This window comes from Nerophis ophidion, unplaced genomic scaffold, assembly GCF_033978795.1.
Source record: "Nerophis ophidion isolate RoL-2023_Sa unplaced genomic scaffold, RoL_Noph_v1.0 HiC_scaffold_78, whole genome shotgun sequence".
In the NCBI taxonomy this organism is placed as follows: domain Eukaryota; kingdom Metazoa; phylum Chordata; class Actinopteri; order Syngnathiformes; family Syngnathidae; genus Nerophis; species Nerophis ophidion.
This window is the reverse complement of record NW_026907000.1, coordinates 15001-25000: the sequence shown is the minus strand read 5'-3', so window position 1 is coordinate 25000 and position 10000 is coordinate 15001.

Below are 10000 nucleotides of genomic sequence, written 5' to 3'. Positions count from 1 at the left end.
CTGGCGCACCTACTAACGTGATGGGGGTGTTTTGGTAGACCTGGTAAAAACAGGGAAAATCGAAAGAGGCTTAAAGTAGGCTAGAACTCAAGCCTCTCTCGTTGTTGGACTTAGAAAAAATCCGGCTCGAAAAATAAATCCCATTGAAATGCATTGGGCTTGGCGCTGGGATTTTTTTCTAAGTATGTGAACGAAAGAGGCTAAGGAGGCTGGAAGTTAGGCCTCTCTCGTTGTTGGACTTAGAAAAAATCCACTTTTTTTGCACGGGATTTTTTCTAAGTGTCACATGGAAGAGGCTAAACAGGCTGGAGGCCAGGCCTCTCTCGTTGTTGGACTTAGAAAAAATCCCAAAAGTGGACACTCTGACAAAATCACGCATGTTGACACTTAGGCAAAAAATCCAACTTTTGCTCCACGGAAGAAAGAGGCTAAGGAGGCTGGAACTTAGGCCTCTCTCGTTGTTGGACTTAGAAAAAATCCACTTTTTTTGCACGGGATTTTTTCTAAGTGTCTCATGGAAGAGGCTAGACAGGCTGGAGGCCAGGCCTCTCTCGTTGTTGGACTTTGAAAAAATCCCAAAAGTGGACACTCTGACAAAATCACGCATGTTGACACTTTGGCAAAAAATCCAACTTTTTTGGACTTGGCCCGGCTTTTCTTCCATTTGTCCCCCACTTGGGCTGGTTCACTCCTGGGTATCTTTTGGTCATTCCCGGGGGCCCCGGAGCTCGCGCAGCTCGCTGCGGGACTTCTGGAACTCCATCCTGGGTAGGATTTTTAAACAATTTCGGACCTTTTTCCAACTTTTTCTCAAATTGTCCCCCACTTTCGCTGGTTCACTCCTGGGTATCTTTTGGTCATTCCCGGGGGTCCCGGAGCTCGCGCAGCTCGCTGCGGGACTTCTGGAACTCCATCCTGGGTAGGATTTTTAAACAATTTCGGACCTTTTTCCAACTTTTTCTCAAATTGTCCCCCACTTTGGCTGGTTCACTCCTGGGTATCTTTTGGTCATTCCCGGTGTTCCTGCGGCTCGGGCAGCTCACTGCGGGGCTTCTGGAACTCCATCCTGGGTAGGATTTTTAAACAATTTCGGCCCTTTTTCCAACTTTTTCTCAAATTGTCCCCCACTTTTGATGGTTCACTTCTGGGTGCCTTTTGGTCATTCCCGGTGTTCCTGCGGCTCGCGCAGCTCGCTGCGGGGCTTCTGGAACTCCATCCTGGGTAGGATTTTTAATCAATTTCGGACCTTTTTCCAACTTTTTCTCAAATTGTCCCCCACTTTTGATGGTTCACTTCTGGGTGCCTTTTGGTCATTCCCGGTGTTCCTGCGGCTCGTGCAGCTCGCTGCGGGACTTGTGGAACTCCATCCTGGGTAGGATTTTTAATCAATTTCGGACCTTTTTCCAACTTTTTCTCAAATTGTCCCCCACTTTTGATGGTTCACTTCTGGGTGCCTTTTGGTCATTCCCGGTGTTCCTGCGGCTCGCGCAGCTCGCTGCGGGGCTTCTGGAACTCCATCCTGGGTAGGATTTTTAATCAATTTCGGACCTTTTTCCAACTTTTTCTCAAATTGTCCCCCACTTTTGATGGTTCACTTCTGGGTGCCTTTTGGTCATTCCCGGTGTTCCTGCGGCTCGCGCAGCTCGCTGCGGGGCTTCTGGAACTCCATCCTGGGTAGGATTTTTAATCAATTTCGGACCTTTTTCCAACTTTTTCTCAAATTGTCCCCCACTTTTGATGGTTCACTTCTGGGTGCCTTTTGGTCATTCCCGGTGTTCCTGCGGCTCGTGCAGCTCGCTGCGGGACTTGAGGAACTCCATCCTGGGTAGGATTTTTAATCAATTTCGGACCTTTTTCCAACTTTTTCTCAAATTGTCCCCCACTTTTGATGGTTCACTTCTGGGTGCCTTTTGGTCATTCCCGGTGTTCCTGCGGCTCGCGCAGCTCGCTGCGGGGCTTCTGGAACTCCATCCTGGGTAGGATTTTTAATCAATTTCGGACCTTTTTCCAACTTTTTCTCAAATTGTCCCCCACTTTTGATGGTTCACTTCTGGGTGCCTTTTGGTCATTCCCGGTGTTCCTGCGGCTCGTGCAGCTCGCTGCGGGGCTTCTGGAACTCCATCCTGGGTAGGATTTTTAATCAATTTCGGACCTTTTTTCCAACTTTTTCTCAAATTGTCCCCCACTTTTGATGGTTCACTTCTGGGTGCCTTTTGGTCATTCCCGGTGTTCCTGCGGCTCGCGCAGCTCGCTGCGGGGCTTCTGGAACTCCATCCCGGGTAGGATTTTTAATCAATTTCGGACCTTTTTCCAACTTTTTCTCAAATTGTCCCCCACTTTTGATGGTTCACTTCTGGGTGCCTTTTGGTCATTCCCGGTGTTCCTGCGGCTCGTGCAGCTCGCTGCGGGACTTCTGGAACTCCATCCTGGGTAGGATTTTTAATCAATTTCGGACCTTTTTCCAACTTTTTCTCAAATTGTCCCCCACTTTTGATGGTTCACTTCTGGGTGCCTTTTGGTCATTCCCGGTGTTCCTGCGGCTCGTGCAGCTCGCTGCGGGACTCGTGGAACTCCATCCTGGGTAGGATTTTTAAACAATTTGGTACTTTTTCCTCCTTTTCCTCCATTTTTCCCCCACTTTCGCTGGTTCACTTCTGGGTGCCTTTTGGTCATTCCCGGTGTTCCTGCGGCTCGTGCAGCTCGCTGCAGGGCTTCTGGAACTCCATCCTGGGTAGGATTTTTAAACAATTTGGCACTTTTTCCTCCTTTTCCTCCATTTTTCCCCCACTTTCGCTGGTTCACTTCTGGGTGCCTTTTGGTCATTCCCGGTGTTCCTGCGGCTCGTGCAGCTCGCTGCGGGACTTGTGGAACTCCATCCTGGGTAGGATTTTTAAACAATTTGGTACTTTTTCCTCCTTTTCCTCCATTTTTCCCCCACTTTCGCTGGTTCACTTCTGGGTGCCTTTTGGTCATTCCCGGTGTTCCTGCGGCTCGTGCAGCTCGCTGCGGGACTTCTGGAACTCCATCCTGGGTAGGATTTTTAAACAATTTCGGACCTTTTTCCAACTTTTTCCTCAAATTGTCCCCCACTTTCGCTGGTTCACTCCTGGGTATCTTTTGGTCATTCCCGGGGGTCCCGGAGCTCGCGCAGCTCGCTGCGGGGCTTCTGGAACTCCATCCTGGGTAGGATTTTTAAACAATTTCGGACCTTTTTCCAACTTTTTCTCAAATTGTCCCCCACTTTTGATGGTTCACTTCTGGGTGCCTTTTGGTCATTCCCGGTGTTCCTGCGGCTCGCGCAGCTCGCTGCGGGGCTTCTGGAACTCCATCCTGGGTAGGATTTTTAATCAATTTCGGACCTTTTTCCAACTTTTTCTCAAATTGTCCCCCACTTTCGCTGGTTCACTTCTGGGTGCCTTTTGGTCATTCCCGGTGTTCCTGCGGCTCGTGCAGCTCGCTGCGGGACTTCTGGAACTCCATCCTGGGTAGGATTTTTAAACAATTTCGGACCTTTTTCCAACTTTTTCTCAAATTGTCCCCCACTTTCGCTGGTTCACTTCTGGGTGCCTTTTGGTCATTCCCGGTGTTCCCGCGGCTCGTGCAGCTCGCTGCGGGACTTCTGGAACTCCATCCTGGGTAGGATTTTTAATCAATTTCGGACCTTTTTCCAACTTTTTCTCAAATTGTCCCCCACTTTTGATGGTTCACTTCTGGGTGCCTTTTGGTCATTCCCGGTGTTCCTGCGGCTCGTGCAGCTCGCTGCGGGACTTCTGGAACTCCATCCTGGGTAGGATTTTTAATCAATTTCGGACCTTTTTCCAACTTTTTCTCAAATTGTCCCCCACTTTTGATGGTTCACTTCTGGGTGCCTTTTGGTCATTCCCGGTGTTCCTGCGGCTCGCGCAGCTCGCTGCGGGGCTTCTGGAACTCCATCCTGGGTAGGATTTTTAATCAATTTCGGACCTTTTTCCAACTTTTTCTCAAATTGTCCCCCACTTTTGATGGTTCACTTCTGGGTGCCTTTTGGTCATTCCCGGTGTTCCTGCGGCTCGCGCAGCTCGCTGCGGGGCTTCTGGAACTCCATCCTGGGTAGGATTTTTAATCAATTTCGGACCTTTTTCCAACTTTTTCTCAAATTGTCCCCCACTTTTGATGGTTCACTTCTGGGTGCCTTTTGGTCATTCCCGGTGTTCCTGCGGCTCGTGCAGCTCGCTGCGGGACTCGTGGAACTCCATCCTGGGTAGGATTTTTAAACAATTTGGTACTTTTTCCTCCTTTTCCTCCATTTTTCCCCCACTTTCGCTGGTTCACTTCTGGGTGCCTTTTGGTCATTCCCGGTGTTCCTGCGGCTCGTGCAGCTCGCTGCGGGACTCGTGGAACTCCATCCTGGGTAGGATTTTTAAACAATTTGGTACTTTTTCCTCCTTTTCCTCCATTTTTCCCCCACTTTCGCTGGTTCACTTCTGGGTGCCTTTTGGTCATTCCCGGTGTTCCTGCGGCTCGTGCAGCTCGCTGCGGGGCTTCTGGAACTCCATCCTGGGTAGGATTTTTAAACAATTTGGTACTTTTTCCTCCTTTTCCTCCATTTTTCCCCCACTTTCGCTGGTTCACTTCTGGGTGCCTTTTGGTCATTCCCGGTGTTCCTGCGGCTCGTGCAGCTCGCTGCGGGACTTGTGGAACTCCATCCTGGGTAGGATTTTTAAACAATTTGGTACTTTTTCCTCCTTTTCCTCCATTTTTCCCCCACTTTCGCTGGTTCACTTCTGGGTGCCTTTTGGTCATTCCCGGTGTTCCTGCGGCTCGTGCAGCTCGCTGCGGGACTTGTGGAACTCCATCCTGGGTAGGATTTTTAAACAATTTGGTACTTTTTCCTCCTTTTCCTCCATTTTCCCCCCACTTTCGCTGGTTCGCTTCTGGGTGCCTTTTGGTCATTCCCGGTGTTCCTGCGGCTCGTGCAGCTCGCTGCGGGACTTGTGGAACTCTACCCTGGGTGGGATCATATGATTTTCAACCCATTTTGGACCTTTTTCCCGACTTTCCCTCCATTTCCCTCCCACTTTCGATGGTCCACTCCTGGGTGTCTTTTGGTCATTCCCGGGACCCGGGAAGCCTCGGGCCTGCGGCGGGACTTGTGGATCTCCATGCTGGGCATGATTTTATGAGTTTTCTGGACTTTCTCTTCCCCGGGACCCGGGAGGCACGCGGCTGGACGTTATGCCCCCTAAAATCCCTCCCTTTGCTCGTAAGGCCAATTTTCCTCCGGATTTACTCTCTATAGACCCCAAGGAAAAAAATACCCGACCGGCGTCCATTTTTGACATCGGTCTCCAATCTAGGGCACGCGGGCCGAAAGCGGTACGCCGGTTCCGAAATCTGGCCCCCGCATTTTTTGGGTATTTTTTGAAAAAAATGGCATTTTTGGGACCGGGGGGACTTGCTGGACTCAGTCCCGGGTGCGGATTTTGAAAACGTTGAGGACTTTTGGATTTTCCCCCAGCTTTTCTCCCCCACTTGCAGTTTGACTTTGCGGGGTGCGTTACGGCTGTGCCGGGCGTCCCTGGACTCGGGTGGCCAGCTGCGGGGCTGGTGGGGGACTGATTTTTGAACACTTTGAGGACTTTTGGCTACTATGCCAGCTTTTCTCCCCCACTTGCAGTGTGACTTTGCGGGCCTTGTTACGGAGGTGCCGGGCTTCCCTGGACTCGGGTGGCCAGCTGCGGGACTCGTGGGACTGATTTTGGAACACTTTGAGGACATTCAACTTCTTTCCCAGCTTTTTTCCCCTCCACTTCCAGTTTGACTTTGCGGGGTGCGTTATGGACGTGCTGGGCATCCCGGAACTCGGGCGGCCGGCTGCGGGACATTTTGCCCTCCTCCAAACCCCAGCCCTCTTTGTTTATCATGCCTATTTTCTGCTGGACACACACCCTCTCTTTTGAGCTGCCTCTTTTTTTAAATTTGGATATGATTTATTGATGAATGGATTTGTTTTCCCCTTTTTAAATGATGGTTGATGTCTACCTTTTTAATACTTGCTTCTGGCTGCAGCCGAGACTTACAGTGTGATGCATCCAACCCCAACCCTGGTTTTTGTTTCCCTTAAAAACTTGGGGAAATGGACAGCTTTTTGGGGGGGCACTTCCAGCAAATGGAGGGACCTATTTGGAATTCCCCACCCGGGTGGAGATCCACGGCGAGCCGGCCTTCCTAAAGGGACAGCAACATGGACACTCTGCCATCATTGCAGCTTCTTTTTTTTTTTTGGGGCACTCTGTCATATTTCCAGCTTTTTTTCGTGCTGACTTCCAGCAAATAGAGGGACCTGTTTTGAATTCCCTACCCGGGTGTAGATCCACGGCAAGCCGGCCTTCTTAAAGGGACAGGCACCCCCCTGTCCCTTGACACCTGCTTCCCTCCTCGGCGTCACCGAAATCCCACAAAATGACTCAAAATAGGGCCCCAAATGACATCACTCGGTCCGGTTCTTTGGGTCTCACTCGGGGGCTTCTTTGACTCTGGAAGGCATGGTGAACCAAAAGTAGACACTTGGAAAAAATCCCCACTTTACAAGTTGACACTTTGAAAAAAAATCCCGACTATATAAGTTGACACTTGGAAAAAATCCCCACTTTATAAGTTGACACTTGGAAAAAATCCCCACTTTATAAGTTGACACTTAGAAAAAATCCCCACTTTATAAGTTGACACTTAGAAAAAATCCCGACTTTATAAGTTGACACTTAGAAAAAATCCCCACTTTATTTTGGAAAGGTTGGTACACCAAAAGTGGACACTTAGAAAAAATCCCCACTTTATTTTGGAAAGGTTGGTACACCAAAAGTGGACACTTAGAAAAAATCCCGACTTTGACTTTCGCAGGTCTATTACACTAAAAGTTGACACTCTGTCATATTTCCAGCTTTTTTTTGTGCTGACTTCCAGCAGATAGAGGGACCTATTTTGAATTCCCTACCCTGGTGCAGAACCACGGCAAGCCGGCCTTCCTAAAGGCACAGGCACATGGACACTCTGCCATAAGTGCAGCTTTTTCTTCTAAGGGTGCAGCGGCGGCGGAAGTCCACCGGAGGGCTCCAAATCCCCGCTTTCCTTTTTAGGCTTAAAGTGGCTTTTCCCTCCTTAAAAACTTGGGGAAATGGACAGCTTTTTGGGGGGGCACTTCCAGCAAATAGAGGGACCTATTTGGAATTCCCCACCCGGGTGGAGATCCACGGCAAGCCGGCCTTCTTAAAGGGACAGGCACATGGACACTCTGCCATCATTGCAGCTTCTTCTTTTTTTTTTTCCCCTGTCATATTTCCAGCTTTTTTGTGCTGACTTCCAGCAAATAGAGGGACCTGTTTTGAATTCCCTACCCGGGTGTAGATCCACGGCAAGCCGGCCTTCTTAAAGGGACAGGCACCCCCCCTGTCCCTTGACACCTGCTTCCCTCCTCGGCGTCACCGAAATCCCACAAAATGACTGAAAATAGGACCCCAAATGACATCACTCGGTCCGGTTTTTTGGGTCTCACTCGGGGGCTTCTTTGACTCTGGAAGGCATGGTGAACCAAAAGTGGACACTTGGGAAAAAAATCCCCACTTTACAGGTTGACACTTGGAAAAAAATCCCCACTTTATAAGTTGACACTTAGAAAAAATCCCGACTATATAAGTTGACACTTAGAAAAAATCCCCACTTTATTTTGGAAGTGTTGGTACACCAAAAGTTGACACTTAGAAAAAATCCCGACTTTGTTTTGGAAGGGTTGGTACACCAAAAGTTGACACTTAGAAAAAATCCCGACTTTATTTTGGAAGGGTTGGTACACCAAAAGTTGACACTTAGAAAAAATCCCGACTTTATTTTGGAAGGGTTGGTACACCAAAAGTTGACACTTAGAAAAAATCCCAACTTTTACACTTAGAAAAAATCCAGCTTTTTGTTGCTGACTTCCATCAAATAGAGGGACTTTTTCCATGTTTCTTAACCGGGTGTCGATCCAAGGCGGGTGGGCCTTCTGGAAGCGACACCCTCCTTGACACTTAGAAAAAATCCAGCTTTTTGTTGCTGACTTCCATCAAATAGAGGGACTTTTTCCATGTTTCTTAACCGGGTGTCGATCCAAGGCGGGTGGGCCTTCTGGAAGCGACACCCTCCTTGACACTTAGAAAAAATCCAGCTTTTTGTTGCTGACTTCCATCAAATAGAGGGACTTTTTCCATGTTTCTTAACCGGGTGTCGATCCAAGGCGGGTGGGCCTTCTGGAAGCGACACCCTCCTTGACACTTAGAAAAAATCCAGCTTTTTGTTGCTGACTTCCATCAAATAGAGGGACTTTTTCCATGTTTCTTAACCGGGTGTCGATCCAAGGCGGGTGGGCCTTCTGGAAGCGACACCCTCCTTGACACTTAGAAAAAATCCAGCTTTTTGTTGCTGACTTCCATCAAATAGAGGGACTTTTTCCATGTTTCTTAACCGGGTGTCGATCCAAGGCGGGTGGGCCTTCTGGAAGCGACACCCTCCTTGACACTTAGAAAAAATCCAGCTTTTTGTTGCTGACTTCCATCAAATAGAGGGACTTTTTCCATGTTTCTTAACCGGGTGTCGATCCAAGGCAGGTGGGCCTTCTGGAAGCGACACCCTCCTTGACACTTAGAAAAATTCCAGCTTTTTGTTGCTGACTTCCATTAACTAGAGGGACTTTTTTCATTTTTCTTAACCGGGTGGTGATCCAAGGCAGGTGGGCCTTCTGGAAGCGACACCCTCCTTGACACTTAGAAAAAATCCAGCTTTTTGTTGCTGACTTCCATCAAATAGAGGGACTTTTTTCATTTTTCTTAACCGGGTGTCGATCCAAGGCAGGTGGGCCTTCTGGAAGCGACACCCTCCTTGACACTTAGAAAAATTCCAGCTTTTTGTTGCTGACTTCCATTAACTAGAGGGACTTTTTTCATTTTTCTTAACCGGGTGGTGATCCAAGGCAGGTGGGCCTTCTGGAAGCGACACCCTCCTTGACACTTAGAAAAAATCCAGCTTTTTGTTGCTGACTTCCATCAAATAGAGGGACTTTTTTCATTTTTCTTAACCGGGTGTCGATCCAAGGCAGGTGGGCCTTCTGGAAGCGACACCCTCCTTGACACTTAGAAAAAATCCAGCTTTTTGTTGCTGACTTCCATTAACTAGAGGGACTTTTTTCATTTTTCTTAACCGGGTGGTGATCCAAGGCAGGTGGGCCTTCTGGAAGCGACACCCTCCTTGACACTTAGAAAAAATCCAGCTTTTTGTTGCTGACTTCCATCAAATAGAGGGACTTTTTTCATTTTTCTTAACCGGGTGTCGATCCAAGGCAGGTGGGCCTTCTGGAAGCGACACCCTCCTTGACACTTAGAAAAAATCCAGCTTTTTGTTGCTGACTTCCATTAACTAGAGGGACTTTTTTCATTTTTCTTAACCGGGTGGTGATCCAAGGCAGGTGGGCCTTCTGGAAGCGACACCCTCCTTGACACTTAGAAAAATTCCAGCTTTTTGTTGCTGACTTCCATTAACTAGAGGGACTTTTTTCATTTTTCTTAACCGGGTGGTGATCCAAGGCAGGTGGGCCTTCTGGAAGCGACACCCTCCTTGACACTTAGAAAAAATCCAGCTTTTTGTTGCTGACTTCCATCAAATAGAGGGACTTTTTTCATTTTTCTTAACCGGGTGTCGATCCAAGAATGGTGGGCCTTCTGGAAGTGACACCCTCCTTGACACTTAGAAAAATTCCAGCTTTTTGTTGCTGACTTCCATCAAATAGAGGGACCTATTTGGAATTCCCCACCCGGGTGGAGATCCACGGCAAGCCGGCTTTCCTAAAGGGACAGGCACATGGACACTATTCGCAGCTTCTTTTTTTTTTTTTGGCACTGACTTCCAGCTAAGGGTGCAGCGGCGGCGGAAGTCCACCGGAGGGCTCCAAATCCCCGCTTTCCTTTTCAGGCTTAAAGTTGCCTTTCCCTCTTTA